Raw genomic sequence first — 25,820 nt, 5'->3', positions numbered from 1 at the left:
GTTAACTTTACTTCACACATAATGTAGGTTAAAGATACAACCAAACAAAACGAAAGAGGCGGGGGAGAAGTGCAATCATTACACACACCTACTGCACAATTTGGTGCACACTCAACATTCCCTTGTGTGTCACGACTGCACTCATTGCGATAATACTAAAAAATGCGGTTACTGGGCCATAGGCCTAGGCCATACAATTCGATGTTAACCAGTTAACTGCCGTGCCCTGGAATGACAAGGATGAACAAAATATATATCGATTTAAATGACTCTCACCTTGGTAGAAACTCTCACACCTGGGACTTGATTGAAGACCTCGCAAGGTCCCAGGTTTTAGAGTTTTGTTTGTTTGTTTGTTTGTTTTTCCCCAAGATGAGGGTCATTTAAATCGGTCGATATTGGAAGGAAGAGTTTTCTGGCCAAATTAATGTTTAAATTAGTTTCTTTCCAGAGTACGGCCGTTAAATGGTTAAACCCTCCCAGACAGGGGTCGGCGATAAGTTTGTTTATATTATTGCGGTTTATTAATTTCTTTTTTTTTTGGGGGGGGGGGGGGGGGTATTTTCGGCCAACTTTTCAGAGATAAAAATGCAAACCTGAAAGTTGAATGAAGTTATAATGATTGCAGTTGTGGAGGTAGGGGTGGTGGTGATGAGAGCGATGCTGATGATGATAATGATGATTTTAATGGTAGCTATGATGATAATGAAAATGGTCTTTCTAGAAAATTGAAATATAATAAAAATCGGAGGGGGGGGGGGGGGGGGGTAATGCCTGGAAATTTTGTGAATTTGGAATTTAAAAAACAACAAACCGAGAGAAAAAACCCAAATAAAATCAGAAAATTCTCGATAAAATCTGGAGTGTTGGCGGGTCCGATAATAATATTTTGAAGACGTGTCACCGTTGTGTACGTTTAGCCAAGAATCCGGAATAATGATATTTATGTGAAACATTATAGGCCAAAATATCAGCGTTATTCATAAATGTGTAAAGAGAATCAATCAGAAAATGTAATCTCTCTCTCTCTCTCACACCACACACACACACACATACACACACACCTTCTCACCCCCCCCCCCCCCCCTTACGTAAAATCAATATAAATCTCTATCTGGAGATCTCCAACGTATCTTATCTGTAAGCAAACAAACATACCTAAATGGATGGTATTCCGATGCAATCTATTCGCTGTGAGCTAAAATGCAGACTAAAAAGGTCAACCACCAAGAAGAAGAAGAAGAAGAAGAAGAAGAAGAAGAAGAAGAAGAAGAAGAAGAAGAAGAAGAAGAGAAGAAGAAGAAGAAGAGAAGAAGAAGAGAAGAGAGGAGGAGGAGGAGGAGGAGGAGGAGGGAGGAGGAGGAGGTGGAGGAGGAGGAGGAGGCGGAGGAGGAGGGAGAGGAGGAGGAGGAGGAAAAGAACCCCTCCCCCCTCCCCCCAAAAAACTCGAAGGTCGACGGCCGCTCGTGGCCTGAAAAAAATCTCAACACACACAATACCCTGCATGACATGATTACAGTTGCAGCATGAAAAGATAATGGAAAAAAAACAACAAAAAACAGCATTTCCCCCTTGGCCTTATCTTCTCCCCACCCGTCCATCGTTTTTCGTTTTGTTCACGGTGCAAGCATACAAGCGTCCTGACATGTGTAGGCTACACGATATATGCCTCTTTCTTTTCTAGTCTAGTGGTATGACAAGGTCACTCGCCTTCGAATCGGAATGACCCGGGTTCGAGTCCCAAGCGGCGTATCTATCACAATATTTTAACATGTAGATGAGGGGATTGCATCGCGATACCTGATCAGGACACTGTGGGTTTGTTTGTTTTGTTGGTTTTTTATTATTTTTTTTCTCTCTCCTTTTAAAGCGCTTTGAGCATGTTTAGTGGTTATTGCCCCAAATAAATGGTCAAGTAAAGCGCCTAGAGCTCATATATAATATTGCTTGAGATGTCGTTGGCGCTAAACATACCTAACTGCTGTTCATGATTGGCTAATCCGGACGCAATTTATTATAAGACGAATTTCGTCTTTTTGCTTCACGTTAGCTGGGCCAGATACATAGAACTTAATCTACCTACTACCTGTAACAATCATTATGAAGTAGGTGTAGTTAGTATCTACCGCATTTAGTACCTTTCAACGGGCCAACAAGTACGCGATACAAACAAGGCAACCCATTATAGCATACTATTACGATACTCCATTATTATCTATACGAGTGACCTCGTTTGCGGCCATGACCCGGAAACCACCCAATCAGATCTATGGGGAGACCATTGAGGCCACCAAAGATATTAAAAGGAGATTAGAGTGACCTGTTACACGAACGAGGCAACGCGTTAACGGTAAAGTAGTGAGATGGTCACTGCGAAACTAAATACCTTGTATTATTTATATTAAACAAAAGTCCCGTAAATGGGAAACGTGGAAATGTTTCCCCATAACACACAAGCGCGCGCGTACACGGACACTCACGCACAGACATACACGAATCTCACTCATTCTCTTTATCCATCTTTCTCTCTCCTCTCTCCCTCCTTTTCTAATACTCTCTCTCTCTCTCTCACACACACACACACACACACACACACACACCCATACCCACTTTAACACATAATATAATAAGCATTTCTATTTTACATTTGCAGAAACTAAAACTATGAGCTTTTTTTTATATTGAGCAAAAAAAACAATAAAATGTACACCTCCTTGCAAACCTTTTCTAGAGGGAATAATAGTGTGGTGCCAAAAAACTGGTTCCAATCTCAATGGAAGTGTAAAACAACACTTAACGAGAACTGGATATGTATCTTGTGCGATTGATCTTCTGGTTTCAGAGTGATAACATCTTATTTTCTAGTCTAAATATTTGCTGGTCGTCAAGAAAGATAATCCATTCCCGCTCTTTTACGTCCCGTAATCCCAATAATCTGCCAATACACCCTGTTGTTTGTTTTTAAGGGTTTTACGGCGCTTGCAACACATTTCGGTTATATCAGTGCCAGTAAAAAGGAAGAACATTGGACAGTAAAAAGTTCTAGAATTACAATTAAAGCACCCAAGAGAAAGTAAGACAAATGGAAATGGGAACAAATTATAGGGATCAGATGTAGATTCCAAGAGCATACCGCTAATGTACTTAGTTTGAGATCACCTATACGTCTCATCCCAATACAAGCATAAGATCCAACAAAGAGGAATACACTCAAATGCTTGCATTATACATTCAAAATAACAAATATAATAATACATAACAGAGAGATGATTTACAAGGAAAACAAATATCATCTCCCAAAACAATAACTATGCATTTGACGGTTTCCCTCCCAGCTAGGACACCAAGAATCTCATTCCAGGGACAAAGACAGAGAGCATGTTGGAAAACAGGTAAAGGGGGATAGAAGACACAGCAAGTACCTCCCTTCCCACGATGGGAGGTAGGGAACCCCACCCAGCTATACACCCTGTTTCTAAAATAGTTATGCGCCTTACGATTCAATATGTGACATTTTAAAATAAAAAATAAAAATAAATTCCCTGTATTTATCCTAATTGGGAACTGTTCTATTTTCCAACTGAAGACTGGAATAACTCACGGGTGTCAGCCGCAGTGCAGCGCCGCAATCTGAGCTAGGGCAAGGTGACACGCTCAAAGCTACACAGGTCTACGGGTCTTGGAACTCGGCAAGACCGAACCGCCGAGCAACGTTGTTTATTTATTAATCCTCCGATGGGCTGGTTATATACAAACGTCTAACACTTCCAAAGATTTTGGAACCGAAAAATAGAGAAGCGACGTCAAGACGTTTCTGCTCTTTTGAAGCGTGTATTTTGATGTGACCAAAATATGATAACGTAGTCGTCCAAATTGTAATCTGCCGTTCATCTGGACAGAAAATCTTTAGTGCGCAGTTGCACTCTTGTGGTATGACACGTGCCTTCGGATCGGTAAGTCTCTGGTTCGAGTCATTGCGCTCCGTAATGTTGAAAGTTGAGTACTAGGAAAAGACATTTTACTCGCATTCTATCACCGCGCTCATGTGTAAAATGAGTACCTGGCCGGTAACAGTGTTGTTTGTCTGTCGAAAACAATTGTAAAAGTTTAAAAAACGCCTTTCAGACGTCATGTCTCGTCTTGAATCTTAATTCTTGCTTTTGGCTGGGGAACCCTTGTATAAAGCATTTAATGGATATTGCGCATTATAAAAGCTTAATTATTATTTTTAATTCAAAAATATCGATCGATTAAAGTACTATCTAAATTAATTAAACATCATTATCCAAAAAAAAAAAAATTAATAAATAAAACAATACAAAACAAAAAAACAATCAACATTAAAACAAACAAACAAACAACATAAAAACAACAAACAACATAAAAACAAAACGAAACAAAACTTAACCGACTGTCCCCATTTGCAGGATTCACCAATACACGAGTCCGAAGCGGTTTGATGAAGTAGGCAAGCTAACCAGCCAAGGTTCTAGGTCGGGTCACTTAAGGAGTGACCCCACGAGGTCAAAACGATCAAATTATTGTAGAATTATGCAACATTTTGGCCTCGACAGCACGACAGGCTGGTCAACTGAAAACCAATGACTTTTGGATGGGTTTTTTTCTTTCTTCTTTTCTTCTTCCTCCGAACAACATAATATCTAGGTCCAAGAATTGACCAAAAACATTTCGAGTATCGATGCTAAGCGTTTTGGCAAGACACTCACTGGTTCTGCCCGCCAGGTCAACCGTACTAACAAACAAGGCGATATTGTGTAACAGTTAGCGCTGTGTAATGGCCCATTTAGACGTTCAGTAAACTCAGTCACGACAGGACGGATGATATCCAGAAACTGTAGGCGAAGCGACAACAACTCAGCGAATATAATTAGCGTGTAAACGAAATCTTTTTAAATTTAAAAATCGAGCTTTCATATAGAGCAATACACCTTAAACGTGCTCAAAGCGCTTTACAAGGCGCCGCTGGCCAACAGCAACACTTAACACGTCGGACGTGACATGACGCCTGTTAGGCGATATTACAATGTTGTTTTTTTTTTCGGACAGAGACAACGCTAACGGCCAAGAACTCATTTTACACTTGAGTGCGGCGAGAGAATGTGAGTAAAGAGTCTTTTCCAAGGACTCAACTATGCGGCGAGCGAGGCTCAAACCCAGGACCTTCCGATCCGAAAGCCAGTGTCATACCACTAGACCACATAGCCGCACAAGTTGAAGAATTTACCTGATGTCTGACTGAAATAACTGTACAAACATGCCTTGCAATGTTCACCAAGGTAGCAGTCACGATGCGACTCGGGCTTCATCGATCTATCAGCGCTGATGCGACCTAGTATCTCCATTTAATCTGAACTCGCGACATTTAATATCATTAAAGGGAGTGGCGTAACCACCACAACATCACTATCTGCTCACCCACTTGGCCCAAAATCGGTACCTTCTAAAAGCAGCAGCTACATCAAGAAGCCCAGACGGAAATAACAATCTTGTTGTTATTTTTAAGAATACAGTACGTGCCACTTGGATAATGATTGAACATACCAATTTTTTAAATTATATTATTTAACGGCAGAGGGAATGGAAAGATGGATGAGGTGAAGGATGGGATGAAAGAACGGCAAGCAGACGGATGAAATCTAAAGTCAAATACACTTTTGTTTTTTTTTTCTATTTATTTATGTCTCTCTGGGTACTCGGTACTTCCTTTTCATGTCATCAGGGCACGGAAAAAGTAGTCCCCTCCACTCCGCTCAGCTCGTCTGTTCCCCCCAGCCCGAACTCCTTCACACTCTAAACATAATAATTTTTTTTAAGAAGAAGAAGAAGAAGAAGAATCAAAATAAAAAAAAAGATAGACGGCGGAAGGAGAAAAAAGTAGGTCAGTAGGAAAACAACCACTACCACTCACTTCCCCCCGAAAATAACTTTATCGTCCGCACGGGTTCGAGATAGGATTTCCATCAGGAATAGTGATCCAGACTCTCTCTCTCTCTCTCTCTCTCTCTCTCTCTCTCTCTCTCTCTCTCTCTCTCACACACACACACACACACACACAGACACACACACAACCACACATGACTGCCTTCTTCTATCCTTCAATCTACTCTCTTTAACTTATTCTCACTCAATCGCTCAACTCTCTCATCTCCCTCTTCGTAACTCTCTAAACTCTATCACTCTCGCCCACACTCTCTCAACTCTTCTACCCACATCACACACACACACACACACACACACACGCATAAACACACACACACACACACTCTCTCTCTCTATCTATATATCTTTAATTCTATCTTAGACCATAGGATGGGGAGAGGGGGTTCGAAGGAAAATGGGAAAAGGGGTGGTGTGTTTGTTTGTTTGTTTGTTTGTTTTTTAAGGGTTTTCGTGGCGCTTGCAACACAATTAGGTCATACCAGAACGGTAAACAGGAAGAAAATTGGACAGTAAAAAGTTCTAGAATCACAATTAAAATACCCAAGAAAAAGGAAGATAAAGGGGAATTGGTTCGAATAGGGAGCAGATGTAGATTCCCAGATCAGTATACTTAGTTTGAGATCACCTAAAAGTCTCATCCAGACACAAGCACAGGTCCACTAAGAGGAACATACTCAAATGTTTACAAACCATATATATGTTAAACAAAAATAATACAATGCATAACAGAGATGATTTACAGGGCAAAAAAATATAATCTCTCAAAACTTTAACTTGACTGTTTTACTCCCAGCCAGGGTATCCGGCCAGTGCCAGGAAAAAAACCAAGTAATCTCATTCCAAGACAAAGACAGAAAGCATTTTGGAAAACAGATAGGGGGGGGGGGGGGGGATAGAAGACAGTATGTGCCTCCTTGCCCACTATGGGAGGTCAGGAACCCCACCCAGGGGTGGTGTGGATTAGCTTTGATGAGAGAGAGAGAGAGAGAGAGAGAGAGAGAGAGAGAGAGAGAGGGAGAGGGGGGGGGGGGGAGGGAGGGAGGGAGAGAGATATCTTCGCGTTCGCTCTTCTTCCTCTTGGCGTTCGTGAGAAAGAAAGAGAGCGAGAGAGAGAGAGAGAGAGAGAGAGAGAGAGAGAGCGAGAGAGAGAGAGAGGGAGAGAGAGAACGATAGAGGGAGAGAAAGAAAGAGAGAGAAAGATATATTATATTATATTATATATATATATATATATATATATATATATATATATATATATATATATGTATATATATATATATGTATATATATATTATTTAAAATATTTACCACAATGTTTGGGGCAGTCTACATCAATGTTTCAGGCTTAATTTGCCATCTTCAGGACTGAGTTGTTTTGTTGACTGTTGTCCAATTTCAACTTTAAAATGGCAAAATGGAACAGTCAACAAAACAACTCAGTCCTGAAGATGGCAAATTAAGCCTGAAACATTGATGTAGACTGCCCCAAACATTGTGGTAAATATTTTAAATAATAATTCGCTCCATTACTACATGTCGAGCACTTTTCGTACCATATTTGTATCAAACACGATTCAATATGTATATATATATATAGATAGATATATATGGTCTTTTACAAAAGTAACTTAGAGTTTTATTCCGCTAATAAATCAATTATTGTACATAATTGGAAACTAAACAAAACTGGTTTTCTGTTGGTGTATGATTTACTGAATGTGTAAACCGTTGCAGATATTTAAAACAAATGATTAAAAATCGGTTTTGTAAAATCAAGCACAACTTTGAAATCAGCCCACATGGCGCACTTCAGTATGTTGCCTCTTTTGCGTCATTGACGATGTCAGCAGATTGACTGGTAGATCACCAAATTGTATTTAGTCATCGAATTCTACACAGCTTACGTCTCTGGTTCATTACCCTAAAATTAATTTGAAACGTTTAGGTAGCTGGCCCATTAGATCTGCCGGAAAGATAGACCCAGAGTTCTATTCAAGCAAAGGGTAGCAAGCAATTGCTATAGTCCGTTTTACCCTTTATTTAGAAACCGGGATAAACTCCGGCTCCATGGGCCTAACGGCTTCGGCGAAGGAGGACTGATAACTAATCATTCAGCCTGTTGGTCGTGCTCTCCCTCACCCCTTGTTCTCGGGACGACTGACAGACCAGACCGATCGATGAATCATTACTAAACACAAACAGGCTATGTGGTCTAGTGGTATGACACTCGCTTTCGGATCGGAAGGTCCTGGGTTCACCGTACTCAAGTGTAAAATGAGTACCTGGCCGTTAACAGCGTTGTCTTTGTCCGAAAAATTGTAATATCGCCTAACAGGCGTCATGTTCCGTCCTACATGTTAAATGTTGCTGTTGACCAGGGACCCCTTGTAAAGCGCTTTGAGCACATTTCAGTGGATATTGCGCTATATAAAGCTCAATTTAAACACTGCCGAGCACTGACAAAATGCCTATTTATTATTTCAAACAACTGGTGGAGAACTGGCAATATAAGCGGAGGATTGAAGGCTATTACGAACAGGCACTCATATCAATTTTCATTATTATATATATATACTACTGTATTGTGGAAATCAACATCGATCGAGACGAATCTTTTGATTTTTGATTCATCAATGATCAAAATCCGTCCAGTAATAGAGTCTGTATTGGTGCGCGCAAATTAATCTGGCAACAGGGGATCCAGATGCAAATACCCAACATCAAAGGACAGATCATTAAGCCAGAGCAGATTTTATAAATAATCATTCGAGGAAACAGTTGATAGAATTAAAAATTACCTTTAATTCAAGAAGGCCTGTAAAAATAAATGGTTTTATAATTTTTTCGATCTGCCAGTAATGTGTTTGTTTGCAAAAATTTAACATGGACTACACTGAACAATTTTGACCCCCAACCCTGTTTTTTGGGGGGTTTTTTATGAATAGATTTTTGTAACCGATAATTGGATTCAATAGTCTGATGTCACGTCGCCCAGCAACGGCGAGCAGCGTGGTTCGAAACAAGAAAATCGGTACTGTTTATTCTTCATGCTGGCTAGAACTTTTCATATGTCATGTGATCAGAATGTATAAAAGTCAAAACATGATCATATTTATAATGTTTTTCTCCTCTGGATACACTTTTATGCTCGTCGGAGAAATATTTTATGAAGGCGTCCGCCATTGTCCCGATAGTTTAGAGCCAGTTACTAAGTTACTAATCGTCATTACGAGGGAACTGACGTCATGACTGTTGAAGCCTATTGTCGCCAACGGTATTATGTTGGAGTAAATCCGATGCGTATAAACGAATGTTTTCGCTTACCTTATTATCGGACCTGCCTAATATAACGAAAAATTCGTAGATTGACGAAATTTTGGCACCAATTTCAAAACATCATAAGCATAGCACCTCAAAGTGATTAAAACTTATTGAAAATGAAAGTTGATGCTAGTCGAGGACTTATGTGTTTTATTCATCGTGTTTTGTTGATAAAGGGAAACCCGAAACGTTCACTGTATCTGTCTTCGTCTAATAAATTGAAGCTTACAATTCAATACTTATCGTTATTTCTTCCATTCAATATAATAATATATTCAATGGTCGAGGTTCCAGGTCTGAGAGTTTTTGTCAAGATGAGGTCATTTAAATCGATCGATATTAGAAGGATGAGTCTTTTTTTGTGGTCAAAATTTGAAATTCGGTCATTCCCTGGTCATCCCATAGTATGGCATTTAACCGTAGTCATCGTTAACTTATAGACAGAATGAAGTTGACGTCACTCGGGTCTTTCTTATTGCTTTTCGACATCCGCGTTTATGAGTAGTTCTCACTAAACTGTATTAACCAGACTATAGATAGTATGCGCTTGGCTAAGAAGCTCAAAACATTGCCATCCGGAAATATGACGGACCAACACACAAATCTATGTGTAACATTGAATGTTTATAGTCTGGTTAATACAGTTTAGTGAAAATTACTCATAAACGCGGATGGCAAAAAAACAATAACAAAGACCAAAGTGACGTCATCTTCGTTCTATCTATAAACGTTCAAGGTTACTATGTGTTGGTCCGATATATTTTCGGATGGCAATGTTGTGAGCTTCTTAGCCAAGCGCATACTATCTTTATTATGTGTACGATGGTTCCGATTCCACTGATTAAAGCTCACATTGAACTGAGACGGAGAGCGGGGGGAACAAGACCTCAGTGCGTACATTCGTTAAATTATAACCACAACAAACGAAAGTCTACAGATATTCCCCCCCCCCCCCCCCCCCAAACCACCACCACCCCACCCCCGGGCTCCAGTGTGCTTCATGACCTTGGAGTTGCCATTTACAATCACGGCTGTCAGATGCCCAGGGTTCCCCGAGTCCAATTTCGACTTTAAAATGGCAAAATGGAACCTCACTGGCCGAACATTACAAATACTTTGACCCCTTTGAAAAATCATCGATTTTGGTAAGTAAAAAAAAAAAAAAAAAATTTAAAAATCGCCTAGGCTAGGGAAAAATACATTGTGTTTTTTTTTGGTTTTTCTTTTTTTTTTCTTTCTTTCTTTTATTTTTTATTTTTTTTTTTTTTAAATAAAAAATGTTGATGTAATGCGTTTAGTAAAACATAAAAAACAAACAAACTCATAACATCCGCCAGCCGGATATAACGCACCAACACACAAAACTATTGAACGTTAGTCGTCTGATTAATTTAATTTAGTGAGAAATACTCATAAAAATGGCTGGCTAAAATAATAACAAAGAGCTGAGTGACGTCAAGTTCCTACCTTCTTTAAATTTCTAAATGAATTAAAAAAAAAAAAATTGATTAATATTTGAAACATGGTTCTCATTGTGGCTACTTTTATCCAATAGTTGGCCGCGCAATTGGCCATCTGGCAGCCTTGATTACACTACGTTAATATTATCTAGAGAATCAACATCAAAAGGCGCAGCGCAAATTGAAGTTTCGTTTGGTTTGCCAAGAACTTTAGTCCCGAAAGAAAAGATCGCTTCACGAGAAAGACTACTGACTACGTAACCTAATTAAATGCTTCATTTGGCATTTAGCTTATGGACTTTAAGGTTGTGAGATAAGCAAAGTCAACCCAATCGGTACTGAAATCGGAAAAGGGATGGGGGAGGGGAAGGGGAGAAGAGTGTGAGAGAAAGAGGGAGAGATAGAGAGAGAGAGAGAGAGAGAGGGGGGGGGGAGAAAGAGAGACAGAGAAAGAGAGAGAGATAGATAGAGAGAGAGAGATGGATAGAGAGAGAGAGAGGGGTAAACAAATAAATAAATAGATAGACACACACACACACACACACACACAGAGAGAGAGAGAGAGAGAGAGAGAGAGAGAGAGAGAAATAAATAAATAGAGATAGATAGATAGATAGATAGATAGATAGATAGATAGATAGATAGATAGATAGATAGATAAATATTTATTCGCACCTCAGAAACTGTCGAGCACTCTACGTGAGCTTACTCCTCCAACCATATGCATATATATACATGCATATGGAGTTAGCTAGAATCACGTATATATATATATATATATATATATATATATATATATATATATATATATATATATATATATATATATATATGTATATATATATATATATAATATATATATATATATATGTATATATATGTATAATATATATATATATATATATATATATATATATATGTGTGTGTGTGTGTATATATATATATATGTATATATATATATATATATATATATATATATATATATATAGATAGATAGTATGCAGATGACGTCACTCAGGCCTTTGTTATTGTTTTTTGCCATCCACGTTTGTGAGTTGTTCTCACTAAACTGTATTAACCAGACTATAAAAGTTCATGGTTACACAGAGTTTGTGTGTTGGTCCGTTATACTTCCGGATGGCAATGTTGTGAACTCCTTGGCCAAGCGCATTCTATCTATCTATCTATATATATATATATATATATATATATATATATATATATATATATATAGAGAGAGAGAGAGAGAGAGAGAGAGAGAGAGAGCCAGAGAGGGGATAGACGTGAGCTTTTTTTATAGTGGACACAATGTGGACTAAATTAATGCCTCAAAGTGTTGCACAAATGTAAGCATTATTACCACATTTACATAGCGCAATAACAGTGACTCAAACTCAGAAAGTCACCTTTAAATAAAAAGACCAGGTCTAAATCTTTAGACTGCGACCAGGACACCATCGTCTGAAACACCACATGCTACATATAATAATTTATAATAATAATATAATAATAATAATAATAATAATAATAATAATAATAATAATAATAATAATAATAATAACAACAATAACAATAATAATAATAACAATAATAATAATAATAATAATAATAATAATAATAATAATAATAATAATAATAATAATAGTAATAATAATAATAATAATAAATAATAATAATAATAATAATAATAATAATAATAATAATAATAATAATAATAATAATAATAATAATAAAATAATAATAATAATAATAATAATGATAATAATAATATAACAAAAACAACAACAACAACAACAACAACAACAATAACAATAATGTAATGGAGCTAAGACCCCAAGCACCGTAGCTCTATATATCTAAAAACTAAGAAACCAACAACAGTCAAATTTAGATCATGCAACATCAATCAATTACACACTGTCCAAAATATATATTATTTGAAATACTCATGGGATTCATATGGATAATACTGCCGTGATAGGGAAGAAAGACGCATATCGGTATCTAGGTCAAATTGACATTTTCTGGGATTCATATACTTGAGGGAAAGGCGCATTTTTCTATCTGGGTTTGGTAGCTCAATCGTTGAAAATAAAAAATCTGTTTCATTTTGAAAATATGCGACTTGACCTAATTTGGTTTAAATTCGTTTCGAGGAATGACAGATTGACGCATATTGAATGTGGATATGACAGAAGGTCGCATTTTGTAATATGCGTCTTTTTCTCTTATTCGTCCACCGAAGGACATAATTTGTCTTTCACAAAAAGACGCATTTCGGATATGCGACTTTCTGCCAAGACACTCTCCAAAAATTAAGATTATATGCGGCCGTTTTTATTACGACTGGTGACGGTGGAAAGAACATATCATTGTTCTCCCAATTTTCATCAAATAGTCAATCATCAAAGACGTACGAGTAACTTGTTGTTTTGGTGTGAATTCTTCATTTCCTTGGGTGAGTTTTATCCTTTTCCTATTCAAGTGATGAAAGATTTTATGTATATAATCATATAATTACTTGTCATATATTAGTGAGGATGTTTAATAATTATTTGCTATTGACGGTTTATCTGTGTTTGCGATATTTAACTTAGACAAATGTTGATTTACATGCTAATAGAACTACTGTTATTGTTATTACATGTACTATATTTATGATTATCATTATGATGACAATTATTAATATTAATGTTATTATTATAGTCATCATCGTTATATCACTATGAAAGTATAAGTTGTAGAATAAGTAGTAGTCGTATTAGTAGTAGCAGTTAAAGCATTTGTATGTACATTAGTAGTAGTAGTAGTAGTAGTAATATTATTAGTAGTAGTAGTAGTAGTATTAGTAGTAGTAGTAGTAGTAAATAGTAGTAGTAGTATCAGTAGTAGTCGTAGTAGTAGTAGTAGTAGTAGTAGTAGTAGGAGGAGGAGTAGTAGTAGTAGTAGTAGTAGTAGTAGTAGTAGTAGTAGTAGTAGTAGTAGTAGTAGTAGTAGTAGTAGTAGTATTCTAGTGTATCAATATAACCCCACCCCCCCCCCCACCCCCCCCCCCCCCCCCCCCCCCCATCCATTAATTTTCGGAATTTTCGCGAACCTCCCCTCCCTGCTTTTGATCTTATTAAACTTAAAATTCATTCTTAAATAGACAAAATACTGTCCCTGTAATTTGCTGTGGTTGAATTATTCGGTCAAACCCCCTTCTTTGGTGAAAATGAACACCCCCCCCCCCCCCCCCCCCCATCTCCCCCGGCTTTCTACTAAAGTGCGCACCCCCACCTTTCCATTGAAATTTGACCAAACTGCGCACCCCCCTTGCTTGGGATCAGGACAGTGGGAAAAATATTTTAAAAAAACAATCGGGCCTGAAAACCAACCTAGGACTGTGTCGGACTCGGTACCTTCTGAATCAAAGTGAAAACCTTAACGACTGAGACAATAAGTAGCTATGCATCCAATTAGCCCTCAATAACCTGTTTCAATATTTTTTTGGGAAAGGCAAGCAACTGTAACTCAATATCATATCATAACAACGTTACTTTATGATAAAGATTATTTTAATGAATAAGTCCACTCCCGTTCAATTTTTGAATATCCATATTTATATCTCTTTCATCAGATATGATCGAACCCCTAAAAGAACCACCGGTACCTCCACCTCAGCCAACCCAGATTAAATAAATCATGACAATCAGACTCCTGTGATTCAGATATTGACATTCCATTGAAACAGCTAGCTCAGATCAACAGTGAAACCTCTATCAGGAGGAATTACATGATGTATGAGTGTCATAAAAGCAGAGAGGAAAAGATTTAAAGAAACCACGGACAACAAGAAAAACGGAGGAGACGAGCTAGATAGGTTTACCTCAACACGGATCACTGATATGAAAATCTGCAGTAGAAGCACGTAAAATGGCTGTTGAGATAAAAGAAGCAGATGCAAACGATATGGATTTTTGTGTTGAATTTACCATTGAGAAACAAAGTTTAGATAGTGACTCAGAATTTGAAATGTATTTGGAACTTGCTTCTAAATATATCGCCGAAACTACTGACCCTAAAGTTCCATTTGCTTAAGAGGAAGAGTATTTGTCCGAAACGGCTACGCCGGCATCCTTTGCCGGTTTAGGAGAAATATTTGAAGGAGAGCATGTTCCAGGTGTGTCATCGATTATAGAGACCATGATAGCAGAGTGAAACAATAAATACACCATATCTAGAAATAGAGACAGTGTCTACTCACATCAAAAAAGAAAGCACAAGACGCCGATACAAAAAGCAGACGAGGAAATACACAAGCCTTTGCGAATGAGAGAAAAGCATTCGGTCTTGGAAGGATGTTCGCCTACCTGCTCCAAAATATGCCGTGACAGATTCTTGGAGTACCAGCGACGGGAGCTTAACAGATGTTTTGGGGAGAGGATTGGAAGGACCAGCGCAAATGTGTACGGACTTGGGTAAGTAAAACAGAATGCAGAGATCAGGGCGAAGGCATTCTTTCCAAGGAGAAAAGTGCAAATATACAATGAAACAGGAAGATGGAGTCTTCCATCCCGTGTGCAAAAAGTTCTTCCTTACTACTCTCGGATTCAAAGCTAATAGTGGCAAACTGATAAGGAGCGCTTTCAAGGATGTCGGTGTTAACGAAAACAATGTCATAGAAGTACCCCTTGTTGACAATCGTGGACATCATAGTCCCTGGCACAAGATTGACCACAGCATTATCCATGAACACATAGAGAAATATAAAGCAAGCATTTTTTCATTATAGACGTGAACACGCGCTTTTCAGGAGATATTTACCATCTGATCTGATCATCAATATGCACGAAAACTTTTGCGCAGTCACTGGAAAAGCCATATCAAAGAAACTCTACTATTCTGCATTTAAAGACCTTAACATCTCACGAGCTGTACTTGGTCAGGAAGAATGTGAAAAATGTAAGTCCTTCTTGTTGCACAAACAACTATGTAACTGTGAAGAAAGGTGTGAACCGTGTGCCGAAAAAATCATCCATCGGACACGATACAGAAATGCTAGAAAGAGGTATCAATGGAATGCAGATAAGAACGAAAACGCCAGTGTTTGCCGCTGATCTGCAAAAAGTAATTTTTGCTGCCGAGAATGAATCAGTTTAACAGAATCATTTTCACAAGAAGATTGGTCTTATTCAATGAGACATTTGCACCAGTGGGCTTCAAAAAAAGTGAAAAGGACATTGCCGTGATATGGAATGAATCAATTTTAGGACGAAAAGATGAAGACCTTGCATCAGCTTCTTACCTAATATATAAGCGTGATGCCGAATCTGTGACACTCTCACTGGATAACTGTAGCGCCCAAAATATAAATTGTACCCTTTATACTATGTTACTTCATCTTGTAAATGATTAGACTACTACAAAAGCAACCACATCACAATCAACTATTTCGAGCCTGGTCATACTTTTATGGCAGCTGACTCCACCCATGCCGGAATCCAAAGAGTTCCGAGGCAGAAAGACGGCAAAATCTTTGATCTCAATGAATTTGAACAATGTGTCGTAGAAGCAGACTGCCAGACAATGCCGTTGAGGTTTGCCAACTGGGATTCTGGAGTCAGTAGTTATCTGTTGAGCAAAGCTGACAATCGTCCCTACCACCTAGCTAAGGTTGTTTGTGCTGAATTCAGGCGAGGGTCACCAAAGACACTCTTCTTCAAAATAACTTCAACGAATGTGACATTCTGAAACACGCGGATTTGTTTGTACGCCAAAGTTTCGTACAAAACACCCAGGGGTGTAGGATTTACAAGTAGGATGAGATCGTGAAACAACTTGTGGGTTTGACGTCCCCCCCCCCCCCCCCCCCCCCCCCCCAATAGACGAAAGTACTGGATAGACCTACCAACCAGCTCCACGAGTAAAAATATTTGCAAATCCTACAAGTGAATGTCCCTTCATCATTCACTGACTAGTTGGAAACGTTGCTCTTCCAAACAATGTGTACGAGCATGCAATTTTAACATCAAAGTAATGATTCAATTCATTATCTAAAGAGAAGAGATGGAATATGATATGTATGTGATAATATTAGCAATGATTACAAAAGCAAACTCCATGTTAGTGAACTATAACGAAAGAGGGAGAGAAAGAGAGTTAGTACTAGTTATACAAATAATGCTAATCAAATCACGGCAAATGAAAATATTATGAAAATTTACATGGACTGGTGCGATTGTTCTGAAACAATAAAGCATGTTCAGCCTGATATCCTATGTTTTTGGTTGGTTTCTTCTGATCATTCTAGGGACCTGTGATTATGATGTTTTTGCTTATTATAACTTAACATTGGGCGATATGCGTCCTCACATGACACTGTATATCAATATGCACATTACCGCTAAATTAGCCCATGTCTATGACAAATAGACGCAAAAACAATATGCGTCCGTTTGTCACACACTGGATACACATCCGAAAGTGCGATGGACGTATAATATTTTTGCGTCTATCTGTCAAAGACATGTGTCAATCAATTTTCAATCATGGATTTGGCAAAAGGTCTTTTGGTGAATTACACAGTTGATACAAATATTTGGTTTTCAAGTTCCATGAATAAAATAACAAAAAAAATTATCTCTAATTATCTATTAATTCTTTTAGATTCGAGCCAATAGTTACAATGTTATTAAGTAAAACAGTTTTTTGCGTTTCCTGAAAAAGTAGGTTTTCCCGTTATGCGTCTTTTTCTCATATCACGGCAGAATACTGTTTATAAGACTTATCAGATTCCCAGCACTCTTTTCATTAAATATGTATTACGCCCTGTACGACTTTTGGATTAACCCTTGCAACGCCACAGGTAGCAAACGACGTCACGTTCGCAACTCCAGTATGTGCCTCCTTGCCCACTATGGAGGTCAGGAACCCCACCCAGGGGTGGTGTGGATTAGCTTTGATGAGAGAGAGAGAGAGAGAGAGAGAGAGAGAGAGAGAGAGAGAGGGAGGGAGGGAGGGAGGGAGAGAGATATCTTCGCGTTCGCTCTTCTTCCTCTTGGCGTTCGTGAGAAAGAAAGAGAGCGAGAGAGAGAGAGAGAGAGAGAGAGAGAGAGGGAGAGAAAGAAAGAGAGAGAAAGATATATTATATTATAATATATATATATATATATTATATATATATATATATATATATTATATATATATATATATATATATATATATATATATATATATATATATATATATATATATATATATATATATATATATATAGATAGATAGATAGATATATATGGTCTTTTACAAAAGTAACTTAAGAGTTTTATTCCGCTAATAAATCAATTATTGTACATAATTGGAAACTAAACAAAACTGGTTTTCTGTTGGTGTATGATTTACTGAATGTGTAAACTGTTGCAGATATTTAAAACAAATGATTAAAAATCGGTTTTGTAAAATCAAGCACAACTTTGAAATCAGCCCACATGGCGCACTTCAGTATGTTGCCTCTTTTGCGTCATTGACGATGTCAGCAGATTGACTGGTAGATCACCAAATTGTATTTAGTCATCGAATTCTACACAGCTTACGTCTCTGGTTCATTACCCTAAAATTAATTTGAAACGTCGCCCATCTATAATGATAAAATACAATATCTTTATATTATATTTCGGGCTGCCAACTTTACGCCAAAAAAGGTATTTAAATTATGCTTTTTCTATTCACCACTGTAAGTTAAGATGGAATGCTATTTCTCTCTGATTATTGTACGGTTTTTTAAAGAGTCAAATAACTTTTTTTTTAATACAAAAAAAGTTCTTTCGATTCTGTCTCTCATGAGTTTTCGTGGCATTCTCCGTGGTTTCTGCAACATATATTATTTTTAACAATTTTTGTTTGATAAGTAGAGAGAGAGGGCTGTTGGATTTTTAAATGGTTATTTTTGAAGTTGTTGGTTGTGGATTTGTTGGGTTTCTTTGTGTGTGTGTGTGTGTGTGTGTGCGTGCGTGCGTGCGTGCGCGCGCGCGTGCGTTTGTTATTGTTTTTTTGTGAGTGTTCTTTTTAAAAATATTTTTGGGGTATTGCTTCAATAAAAAAAAGACAAAAAAAAAAAAAAACAAAAACAAAAAAAAACCAAAAAAACAACAACAAACAAGCAAACAAAACAAAAAAGTTTACCTTCCGCTTCTGAAATTTTCCCCCACAAAAACTTGTTATGGGAAATGGTTCTTTACAATCTAAACCACAACATGGAGTGTTCCATTTCCAAATTGTACCTCAAAATCTTATTCTTTCTAACAATCTTACACTTTTTTTTGTTTGTTGTTGTTGTATTGAGGTTGGGAGGTTGGCAGCCATATATTATATTATTCAATTAACATACACCTGCAAAAGTAGGATTTAGTTATCAGTGCGGGGAATATTGCACGGGCCGTAGGCCTACAACCAAGTATAGTCGAGGTAGACTGACTTTTTAGGATGGTTTTTTCTTCTTCTAATTTTTCTTTCCTGCTTTGTCTGGCACCTTTCATAGACACTTGTTCCGATCTTTAACAAGTGTAGAGTATGTCAGATTAAGGCCAAGTTGAATTAATCCGATGGAATTGTGCAAATCATGAATACAGCAGGGTTGCTAGATAGTCACTTGTATGGCCAAAATGCCCAACATCGACCAACAGGCAAAATCCTGTTTGCGTTATAAATTTCTAATGTTAATTATTATTTTTTTAGACATCATGTGTTTATGAAACACTAAAAGAGTTGGTATAATTTTTTAAAAATATGGTCAATTAAAAAATATATAATAACGACGTTTTCCATAGTCTAGTCAATTTTAACTAACAAAAGTGATTCGTTTTTCAAGGGGGTTAAAGTGTATGTAGTGTTTGACGAGGTGAGATTCTGTTTGACCACTTTGGAAGACGAATTGACCATGTGGAACTTTAGCCATCTGGCAGCCTTTGGAATAGACGAGTGGCTCAGAATATTATGATCTATGATTCGTTCCCAAAAGGTATCCAGTTCAACTACCCTCTGCTTTGTGTGGCCTTTAGCTAGCCATCTCGCTTTAGCTCACTTTGCGGTGCAGCACTGCGGTTGACGCCTGGGTTATTCCGGTCTTCTCGTGGAATAGACCTTAAAGCATGTTATGCGTGGTTAGTGGCCAAGCCGGATGGGTGACAGTGACCATTTCAAATGCCGTTGTATCCTTGGGTAAGGTACACACATAACATAACCTCACTCGACTAAGGTGAGAATCAGCACCTGGCTATAGGGCAGTGAATGTTGGTTAAGTTTAGTACAAAATTATGGAAAGAGACGTATTTACAAATTTGGCCAGAAAACTCGTCCTTCAATAAATTATATCCATATCGATTTAAACGACCCTCATTCAGGCCAAAGAACCCCCCCCCCCCCCCCCCCCCCCCCCCACCCCAACCAAAAAAAAAACAAACAAAAAAAAAACCAAAAAAAAAAAACAAGGAAAAACAACTCTCAAACCTGGTACCTCGCGAGGTCTTCCATCGGGACTCATGGTCGAGAGTATTTCCCAAGATCGATGAGAGTCATTTCTTTGAATCCATCGATATTTGAAGGACGAGTTTTTCTGGCCAAATCTTTTTTTTTTTCTTTCTCATTATTATTATGAGTCTCACCAGACAACGGCAGTGAACTGGTTGAAAATAAATAGTAAAAAATGCCCCCCCCCCCCCCCCTTCTTTTTTTTTTTCCTCACCTTGGCATTGCAAAATAATGACACGATGATGATGAACCAAATTCGATGAAACTGGGTTGTGAAGGCGGAGCTCTGCCGACGGGCAGAAGGCAGATACAAAGTAGGAGGGACCGTTCACCTAGTTTTCCACCAGTAGTACAAGCTTTTAAACTACTACATAATTCTGACAGTATTGTGATGCTTCCATTGTTCAGATGGATGGCGGGTATGCGTGCGCGAGCGCGCTGATGTGTGTGTGTGTGTGTGTGTGTGTGTGCAACATGTGTGTGTGTGCAACGTGTGTGTTTGTGTGATGTAAGATTTATTTATAATTTAATGCGATAATAGATTTTTAAAAATGGGCTTTTATATAGCGCAATATCCACTAAATGTGCTCAAAACGCTTTACAAGGGGTCCCTGGCCAACAGCAACATTCAACATTTAGGACAGGACATGACGCCTGTTGGACGATATTACAATTTTTTCGGACAGAAACAACGCTGTTAACGGCCAGGTACTCATTTTATACCTAAGTACGATTAGAGAATAAAGAGCCTTCTCCAAGGACTCAATTATACGCCGAGCGAGGCTCGAACCCAGGACCTTCCGATCAAAAAGCGAGTGTCATACCGCTAGACTACATAGTCGCACAAAAAACAAATGCTATCAAACAAATCATCAACTTTGTCAATTGTAATAACGTTTTTGATCATATCACACATTTACCAATGATATTAGGAGCTACTCCTGGATAGCTCTTTATCTCTTGATGAAACAAACTGATCATCTCCGATTAATGCCTCCCAACCCCCCCCCCCCCCCCCCCCCCCCCCCCCAAAACAAAAAAAAAGAGACGGCTGAAAAAACATTTTCTAATAGGTCTTTTTCTCATGCTGACCCTTCTATTTGGAACTTTCTTCCAATTTCCTTAAGAAAATGGAATACAGAATCTACTTTTAAGACCCATTATATAAGACTCATTTTATTAGGAAATATTTGATAGATTAAAACCAGCTTCTGTTTATGGATTATTTTTCATCATATGAACGTCTTAAGCATATTTTGTGTAGGACTTGTTATTGTAGCTTTAATATTTGTATTGAAAAGGGGCATAGAGCTGTTTTATATAGGCGCGGTATAAATGATTTACATTATTATTATTATTATTATTATTATTATTATTATTATTATTATTATTATTATTATTATTATTATTATTATTATTATTATTATTATTATCATCATTATTTTTACTATTATAATTATTATCATCATCATTATCATTATTATTATTTTTATTATCATTTATTATTATTATTATTATTATTATTATTATTATTATTATTATTATTATTATTATTATTATATTATTATTATTATTATTATTATTATTATTATTATTATTATCACTGTGTTCCACCCGTCACAAAACGGTATTAGTATCATGTCTGGACTGATTTTGATGCTGAGAATTGAGAAATTTGACGTCACTCATCGCTTTGTTAATGTTTTTAGACAACCATTTTGACGATTACTTCTCATTTAAATTATATCATTCAGACTATAAACACTCTAGTTTACACACCATCTTGGCAAATACGTACTCTCAAACCTGGGACCTCGCTATCATTTTGCCATTAAAAATATGATAAAAAGTCAAACCATAATGACGCTTGAGGACACTAGAGTTTTGTGTGCCTTTATGTTATATGTGACGGGCAGATGTGGGTATTCATTTTACTTAAAATGCATTATATCAATTTACTTTGTTTCATCGATATATCGAACTACTTAGACCCTGGCCTTCACTTTAAATCTCTCAGCGCCAGGAGGCGCATAAGGCCTGGAGAATCTTAGAAACTTACCTTAAATCTCTCAGCGCCAGGAGGCGCAAAAGGCCTGGAGCTTGACCTTAAATCTCTCAGCACCAGGAGGCGCATCAGGCCCGGGGCTTAACCTTAAACCTCTCAGCACCAGGAGGCGCATAAGACCTGGAGAATCGTAGACGCCTACCTTAACCTTAATCCTTTTAAATTTAAAAAAAAATGTTTGAATTAAAAGCTCTCCCATTTACATGACCCCTCATACGACATAAAAATCTATTGATTTTTGTATTAAAAAAAAGATACTTCACTACCCACGAAGTACTTTTTTCTGCTCCTGTTTACTTTACACAAACAAAACTATGTATATATTTTCATTTTAAAGTACACGCATAGCGTGATTGGAAGTTGTGGTAAAAAATAATTAATGAATAAAAGACAGAGAGAGAGAGAGAGAGAGAGAAGAGAGAGAGAGAGAGAGAGAGAGAGAGGAGAGAGAGAGAGAGAGAGAGAGGAGAGGGAGAGAGGAGAGAGAGAGAGGGAGAGAGGAGAGAGTGAGAGAGAGAGAGAGAGAGAGAGAGAGAGAGAGAGAGAGAGAGAGAGATAGAATGAGGGGAATAGACAGGGTAAAGGAGGAGGGTAGAATACATCCACCCCCTTTTCACACACACACACATACACAAACACACACATCTTGCCATCACCGACTTAACAGTTCAAACTCAAATACCAGGAGGTTACCCTACACGTTTGTCTCAATACGACAGACCGTCTGCCATTACTCTGAAACAAAACAAAGCAAAACAAACCAATACCCCCCCCCCCCCCCAAGAAAAAAGAAAAAAACAACACTAAAAAAAAAATACAAAAACACGTTCCATCCTTCAAATAATACTGTTCGATTAAAATGGTGAAACGGACAATAGGAACTGCTTGCTATCATTGGGACAGGACGCTAGTCTATCGCAAAGTACTTTCCCCCAGATCTAACAACCCAGCTACCCAATCACTGCTAGGTGGACAGGAGGGTCAGAAGAAAGAAGAAAAAAAATATCTCGACTTACTCGAGATCGATCTCGGTCCCTTTGCGCGTGAAGCGAGTGTTCTACCAACTGAGCTATCTGGAACACCTCAATGAACACACATCTATTCTGGCTTCTAACATTTGCTCTGACTTAAGCCCAAAGGGCAATTTTAAGTACCAAGTCCTTGTTGATTCAACTTATTAGCAAGTTAACGATTCGGTTCCCGAACCTAAACGATGGGCCAAGGACGAGGATTAACTCGCGCGCCGGGAGAGGACAGATCCTGGATTTCTTCCTCGTCGTTGGTCGATCGTTTGCGTTCAGGGGAACGTAATCGTTAACTTTCTATTATTGCAAGCGTCAACTCTCAAACACACCACTATCATTGGGGGTAGCGTGGCTCAGCGGTATGTTCTTTGCTTCGTACCCAAAAGGTACCGAGTTCGACTAGCCGCCTCTTTGTGTGGCCTTGAGCAAGTCACCTCGCCCTAGCTCACTTTGGGGCTGGAATAAGTTGGGTCGTCTTTTTTTCTTGTTTATTTTGGGGGGTTTTTTTTTTTTTGCTTCTAACAATGCTGCATAATTTTAAATACGAACAGAAATCATATTTCCAAAGATGTACCCATGGACTACAGCATTTGGTCATTGATGGTTTATAAGCGTGGTACAACGGTCTCCACACAAACAGAGTTAAAAGAGTCAATTCAAAAAGCGTGGGATCGACAGTAGAAAATCAGGATAAAACAATCACGATAAAACAAAAATTCCTACGTATCAGTCATGAACCAAAATGATCGAAAGAGCACATCAAAAATTTGAGAATTACGTCCAAACTTCGAAATGGCACTTTTGCAGTGTGGTTATTAAAACAATCGTGAAATTAAATTTTTCATCATTTTTTTTTTTTGGGGGGGGGGGGGGGGGGGGGGTACATGAGATCAACGACAAAGTTCACCCCAAGATAATACTGTTCACATCCCATCGTGATTTCTCTCTACTATATCTATTGTTATTTACTACTACTACCTAACCCAATACCCCAGTTCTTCATGAATGCTCAGGTCATCGATTCCAGATCACATGACCTTTTAAAAAATTTTGTGGGTTTTTATTTTTTGGTGTTTGTTGTTTGTTTTGTTTTACATGTTTAACAAAATATATCATTATTATTATTTATCTTTATTTATTTTTTTATTTTTTCTTATTCTTTTTTGCTTGTTTGTTTGTTGTTTTTTTGTTGTTGTTTTTTTTTTTTTGTATTGTTAAATACACCCGTGAAATGTCACTTTGGTTTATTCAGCCTAATAGGTATGAGGCAACCAGTCAATTACAATGCCATTAGATTTAAAATGTGTCATTATCAAATTGATTACGGCAATCATCACCAGTCTGTCTCGTACTACTAAGGGGGAAAAAAAAAAAAAGAAGAAAAAACACATTTTCTAAATTTTGGGCAAAAATGGCGTCCTTCAAATATCGATTACAATGACCCTCAACTTGTCAACAACAACATAAATAAATAAATTAAAAAACAAAAAAAAAAAAAAAAACAAAAACAACTCTCGTGTCAATCCTAGGACTTCAAGGGCAGTTTTCAAGGAAGTACCAAGTTTTGACAGTCTTTTACAGGATACTTACGTATTTGAACCAGCGACCACATGAGGGGGTTGTTCTGTTTTTATAGCTCTTAGTACGGCTAAAAGTCTTAAATTTTCGGCCAAAACATTTTAAAAGGACGTTATGTCATAGTTTAGCTGTATACTCTTAAACAGTTAATAACTTGACACGGAGTTCTATACAAATTTAAATGTGTATCGTCATTACTGCCGAGTTCATTGATTTGTGTCGCGTGCACCGACATTATTAACCCCTTAACGACCGGATTACAACTCCATCAAAGCATAAGCAAATTTCTATCTCTCGTTATTGGATTGGTAGTGTGTGGCGGTTGGAATGACATTTTAATGTCGCAAGCGCCTTAAAACAAAAAAAACAAAAAAAACAAAAAACAACAAAAAAAAAACAACAACAAAAAAACAAACAAAAACCCCAACAAAACCAAAACAAAAACAAAAATAAAAGAAAAAAGAAAAAAAAATCAAACACACAGACAAACAAACAAACAAAAATTTAAAAAACCCTTTGAAATTGTAATTAATATATTATTGATTTTAAATGTATTTGTTTTGTTTAATCAATAACTTAAAGAGTGGGCGATTTCCGATATCATTTAATGGTAGGACAGCAAACCAAGCTTGTTGTAATGGGAACCACCATAATGGGGGGGAGGAGGGGGGGGGGATTAATTCTCTCTCTCTATCTCTCTCTTCCCTCCACCCAAAAGAGGCGTTTCCCTTTCCGGCAGATCGATACTCACCCCCCCCCCCTCACCCCCACACACACACATACACACCTCCCACCACCACAACCACAAACCACCCTCTCACCCCACGTAATCGCATTTCAAAAAAGCAGGGTCCCGGAACGAGACTGAAATCTAAAACATACACTTGAAATGTCACCGTGATC

General features: G+C 37.7%; 1 protein-coding gene across 3 annotated transcripts in view; it reads right to left on the bottom strand.

Annotated features, from left to right (window-relative positions):
• Window positions 1-25,820, bottom strand: part of LOC144973464 (uncharacterized) — an 86,690-nt gene that overhangs the window by 30,963 nt on the left and 29,907 nt on the right. The gene's annotated exons all lie outside the window — the stretch shown is intronic.

The sequence above is a fragment of the Berghia stephanieae genome, chromosome 5 (assembly GCF_034508935.2).
Source record: "Berghia stephanieae isolate SIO BIC M18660-M18661 chromosome 5, UCSD_Bste_1.3, whole genome shotgun sequence".
NCBI classification, from domain to species: domain Eukaryota; kingdom Metazoa; phylum Mollusca; class Gastropoda; order Nudibranchia; family Aeolidiidae; genus Berghia; species Berghia stephanieae.
This window is presented reverse-complemented; position numbering and strand designations above follow the sequence as displayed.